At 39.7% G+C, this 6,000-nt stretch overlaps 1 long non-coding RNA gene across 1 annotated transcript; it reads right to left on the bottom strand.

Annotated features, from left to right (window-relative positions):
• Positions 1-2,097: 2,097 nt before the first annotated feature.
• LOC120720400 lies at positions 2,098-3,644 on the bottom strand. Its single transcript, XR_005692919.1, has 3 exons — positions 3,176-3,644; positions 2,918-3,084; positions 2,098-2,693 (listed from the first exon to the last, which is right to left on the bottom strand). It is a non-coding gene; the product is annotated as an uncharacterized LOC120720400 (long non-coding RNA).
• Positions 3,645-6,000: the final 2,356 nt, after the last annotated feature.

A 6,000-nucleotide genomic window follows, 5' to 3' on the forward strand; every position in this document is an offset into this window, starting at 1 on the left:
GTGCGATCACAAGAAGATTTTTTTAAATCATATGTATTTGTGTCTAAACCAAAACCCATTTCCCCTGTCCAAATCACGTTTTATGTTTTTAAACCCACTTTGCACAGAGAGGCATGTTTTGAAAAATTATTCTTACAAAGGGGGAAAGAAACAACTACGCTTAAAATAAAGATGGTATTAGTTTATTTTGTTGCAACTTGTAATTTATTGTAGTTTACTTTTATTTGTTTGCTTTTGGTTTTCTAAAGGTTTGAGGTGTAAAAGAAACTGCAGTGGAGTTTGAAAACAATAAATGGTTGTGTGTGGTTTGAGGGTGTGTTTGTGCCGGGGGGCTGCGAAGAATTTCTTGTAAAACAAACAGGGGCCTAGCAAAAAAAAAAAAAAAAGTTTGGGAACCACTGGTTTAATGTAACATCCTTTTATTTATCCTCCCTGTCCTATATATCCAAGTTCAAGGTCATGGGTTTGGTCAATCTAAGGAGAGAAACTTAGACCTCCCTTTTGCCAGTCACTGCTTCCAGCTCATCTGGGGGAAAACTGAATTATTTCCAAGCCAACTGTGAAATGTAATCTCTCCACCAAGCCCTCAGTTTGCCCTGGGGCCTCCTACCTCCAGGACATGCCTAAAACACCTCATGCAGGTGGTGTCCAGTAGTGATGGGATTCCCGGCTCTTTTTAGAGAACCAGCTCTTTCGGTTCAGCTCACTAAAAAGAGCCGGCTCTTTCGGCTCTGAACCGGCTCTTCAGGTTGTTTTGTTGCTTTAATTAATTTGTTATTAACGATAATATAAAATTATGCACAAAAGGAATTACTAATGTAAAAAAAAATGGTTTTATTTATAAATGTTTATATATAAATATATGCGGTGGCCCCTAGAGACAAAACACGTACAAACTCTTCCAAAACAATGCTACCTAGATCACTTAAATTACACAATTGAAAGCATATGTGTATTGTTTGTGTATTTATACACAAGAATTCGTATATAGTCAAATAAAAAAAAAATTAAAAAAATGTTCATTTACCTGTTATTACCACACACCAAATACGGTCGTTGGTACTTGCTGGCTTGTGTAGCCACTAGGTAACAAAAGTTCAACACTGCCCCTAGCATCCTTTAGCACTTCTGTTGTCTTTTGTACGTGTTTTGGGTTTGTACGTGTTTTGGAGTTTTTGCGTGTTTTGGAGTTTGTACGTGCTTCGGTGTTAGTACGTGTTTTTACGTGTTTTGGAGTTCACCTCCCTGAGCTGTGCTGCTGACCATGTCCATCGTTTTATGACCACAGTATACTCATCTTATAACGGATGTCAAACCTGCAGATTATCTTTGGCATGTGGTGGATCAGGAGATTTGCAACATGGATGCACAGCCGACAAATCTGAAGCAACTGTGTGATGCTATCATGTCAATATGAAACTAAGTCTGTGAGGAATGTTTCCAGGTCTTTGTTGAATCTGCGCCACAAAGAATTAAGGCAGTTCTGAAGGTGAAAGAAGGCCCAAAACAGTACTGGCAAGGTGTAACTAATGAAGTGGCCAGTGACTGTATTTAGTGTCTAGATTTAATTTTCAGTATTTTATTCACTTAATAGCAGGACAGAATACCACATGACTGTGGCCTTGTGTTATACCCTCTCTGCTGCAGTGATGCTGCAGACAAACACAAACATTGTGATCAGACATTTAAGAAAAGCCTCTTACAGATGAAGGTCTTTGTCTCTTGCCCTAAACACATAATCCAGTTAAATCTAATTTATGTTCATCAATGCCCCTCACACTGTAACTTAAAGTAACACATTTGTTACTGATTAATTACAGAAGCACGTTTGTGAGCATAAAGATGTAAGCCTTGGACCATCGGGATGAAATGTGGTTGGGAAACTTAACAAGCATTGATAAAGCTTCATCAGTAGTTCGAACAATGCCTCAAAACCTTCGCTCACCACAGGTGGTTAGCAGACTGTGGTTGTACCATGCAGCCTAATAACATGCAGTAAATTGCAGGTTAAAGCAGTCTGCTTACACATTGTTAAACGAGGGAAGGGAACTAATGTGGCTGTCACATGACCCTTTTGTCCCATTTCATCCCAGCATTTGATTAAATTGCTGCTCACTACTTAAAACTGATCACACAAAACTATTTTTCTTCATCTTTTAATGATTACCAAAGTCTGTGAATCCCCAAATTGTTCAGTTGTTCTTTTCGCTCCCTATGAGGTCACTTTTACCATGTGACAAAAACAACACCCCACTGTACACACTTGAGCCACCAGCAACTTTATAAATCCCCAATAAAAAGCTGACAGGTTGCAATGATGTTCCAAATAACTTATTAAGAAAACAACTAAATACACAGAAAATATTATGAAAACTGGTTTATTTTATATCTCCTAGTTTGAAGTGAAGCAATAAAAACATGTATAAAACATCACAAACTGTAATATTATACAAATGCTTACGTCCTGCTGATGCAATGGAAACATCTTCCAGTGACAGTCTTCATCCGTGTGAGTGTGAGGAGGCTCCTAAACCCACCGACACAGAAGTGTATGTTCACAACTCCCTCTGTGCAGGTGGGGTCAGGGCCCTCCTCACCCTGGGTGAAGAGGGGTGGTGCTGTGGCCAGTCAGGTATGAAGTGCTGAGAGTGGATCTTTGGTCCTCTGTGCAGCTCTGTCCACTCTCAGCTGCCCTGCAAAGCAATAACACGAGAAAGACGTCATTTTAACACAAAACAGCATTTCCATTGTTGGTAGCTGCAGCATGTTGTTAAAATGCAATTTTAAACTCAACATATACACACAATAACTATAAATAAACTTAAACCTACAGTACTGTAGGACGATGATTTACACCAGCTATTGGAAGGATTTAGTCTTCAAGACAGTTTGTAGCCAATGTGAGGTGATAACTTACATAGCTGGAACACAGCACCACTCTCCAGTTTGTCATTTGGTCATCCATCCTTCTCATCGGGTTGGGGTAAGGCTGTCTTCTGGGTGGAGTATCTCTCTGTGTTAGCTCCGTCCTGGGCGTTGAGTGTCTGAAGTGCTGAATGCTGGGAGAGGACAAGTGTAAAGCACCTGAAGACAAAAAGACAAAGAGAAAAGCATGAATTCACAGATCACAGAGTTGTTCACTTTACTTTTCTTCTGTTATGTGTTTTTACCTTACCTCTGATCCCTGAGCCACAGGCTATACCTTATGTAAAAACAAGAGACTACAGTCAGTTCACGACATCATTTTTAAACCTTTTCTACTTATTTGTGTTGACATTAAGTACGGACTTACCTTTGTCCTGTATGGTGAGCTAGAGCTTGAGAAAAACAATGTTAGTCATTTACAAACACTGCAAAGGCCAACTTAAACATTTAAAGTTTAAAAACAAGTTCTAACATAATCTAGTCAGAGTCGCTGTCATCAAGTGAAAGGTTAAAAGGCCTTTCCCAGAAGCGTCTGACACCAACAGAACCCGAGGATGTTGAAGGGCCATAGAACGTGTCATCACTTACCTTGCACCTCTTTGCACTTACCTCATCAGTGCAGATGTCTTCTCTGCTTCTCTTTGCTGAGGAGGTAAGAGCTGAGGTTGAAGGAGAAGTTGAGAGAGTAGCGGAAGAAGGAGCAGCAGAGGAAGGAGCTGAGGGAGCAGGAGAGGAAGGTGCTGAGGGAGCAGGAGAGGAAGGAGCTGAGGGAGCAGGGGAGGAAGCAGCTAAGGGAGCAGGAGAGGAAGCAGCTGAGGGAGGGGCAGAGGAAGGAGGAGAAGCTGACGGATCACCAACCGGGAAGAGTGGGACGTTGGCCTGGCCGAAAGGTGGTATGACGAATGGGGCAGCACCTGGAGCAATAGGATGTCGCCAATCGTGCCAAAACGGCTCTGGAGGGAGCTCCTGGATGAGAGGGGAATCAGCTCTCTCATCCATGGTGTCATACCCCGAGTCGTCACTAGGCCACTCGGCCCACTCTTCTGAGTCGTTCCAGTCAGATGAATTGTCAGTGTCTTCACTCACCTCTTCAACGTCCTCAGGTAGGTAGGGAGGGTACTCACCTTCCTCTTCGCTGTCATCAGGATCCTGTGCTTCATGAGAAGAGGGTGAGGATGAGAGAAGGATATACTCACCATACTCACCTTCACTGACATGCTGGGTATCAGTGTCATCCAGGATCCTGATGACTTCAGGAAGGCCTTCTTCTGTGGGATGCTCAACCACGTAGTCGAGACGACCTGTGAGGAAACAAGTTTAAAATAACATTAAGAATGTAATAAACATCAAGTGCTAAAGGAACAGAGCTACATCTGTTAGTTTGAGCAGACGATGAGAGAAAAGCATTTTAGGCTACATTTATGTCAGACTGAATGACACTTCTACTTGTTCATGCAAGCAAAAAACAGCTAAGTCAACTAAGTTCACATCATTAACTGCTATATAATAAGATATAGTAGTAGCATAACATAAGGATACCATTATTACTACTGTACTATGATTACTGTTTTCATATTCTTTTTTTATATTCATTTATTTTTGTTATTTTTTATTATCATGTTTTGTAGCAGGGGAAAAATTATAGTTTATTTCAATAAAGCCTTTGATCCAAGAAGAACAGGATGTTAGGAGGGGACCGGGATCTGGTGTGTTTACACCTGTGTGTTCTGACGTCATGACACGCTGAAGATGCTGTTACCACGGAGACTGATTTTGGGGCATTTTACAAATTGTAGTCCGTTAAGCTATTTTTAACCAAATCATTAAAAAAGTGTCAAATTTGAAGCCTTCAAATCAAAGTAACACCTTTTTTTTCAAATTCATACACCAGTCCTTAATAATTTCTACACCTCTCCCGGAAAATTTAAAGCATACAAACATTTTACGGGGAAAAATCTTGGAATAAGCATATTTTGATAACATTAAAACTTGATATTCACACTGGAACTTATTAAATTATTACAGTCATTTAGTAGCTCTTAAAATAACTGAAGAAATGTTAAAAGTACCTGCAGCGAAGTCCAGGGGGCTGTCGAGTCCACGACGAGCCATCTTCAGGCTTTGCTGTATGAAAAACAAGTACAAACAATCCAAAGATGAAGTACTTGTTGTGGCGAGCAAGTCAAATCCGCTTTCAGTGAAATATTTTCCGAAAACTTAACTTTCCACAGGCTGAGGTTGGAGCAGGTCAAAACAAGTCCAATAGCAAGTGTAAAGGGACGAATGGAACCTTGTGCAGCATTTATATACCCTCCGCAGGCCATGGTTACGGTTGCCAACATTTTTCTTTTAAAAGCTAACAATAACTTAGCGTTCTCGCTACTCACTATGCTGTTAAACTAGCTATATGTTAGCAATGACAACATTTAACAATGCTAGCCGTGCTGATTAGCCTTATTAGGATTGCTTGAGGTTGTTTCCAGCTCTAGTGGTCATAAGCGAACTTAGTTCTGTGCCAGCTTTTAGCACGAAAATCAATCTTGTAAAGCTCACTATTAAACTGACAAAGCCTTAGAGCCTAGAAACTATGATACTTACAACTGTGCTATGTTTGTCTCATAGCATATAGCAAGACCCCATAACTGACCTTTGACCTCTTCTCAAGATTAGATAATGCTATATAGAGCTATTTTAACACTATGTTTCTTACTGCCATTGTTTGACAACATATAAGCATAAAGGAAATGATATATGGAGATTCTAAATATCAGGTTATTATGACTTTATTATAAACTTTACAGTAACAGTTCAGAACTATTAAGCAAGCTTAGTTTTGGAAAAATCCCATTTGTGATCAAAACTTTTTACTTCATATTTATTACTAAATAATTCAATAAATTATACTCAAGTACTGAATAGTCACAAAAAATAGTAATTATGCTGAAAATTATGTTAAAGTGGTTTTCGACTGAGCATATAAACAAAAGCCTGGGAAAAAGTTCTGTTGAACAACACACATATGTCACCAATATTGTAGCCGGTGTTATTTAATAATTTATTTTATTTGTGATACAA

Source organism: Simochromis diagramma, unplaced genomic scaffold, assembly GCF_900408965.1.
Source record: "Simochromis diagramma unplaced genomic scaffold, fSimDia1.1 OVJJ01000582.1, whole genome shotgun sequence".
Lineage (NCBI taxonomy): Eukaryota > Metazoa > Chordata > Actinopteri > Cichliformes > Cichlidae > Simochromis > Simochromis diagramma.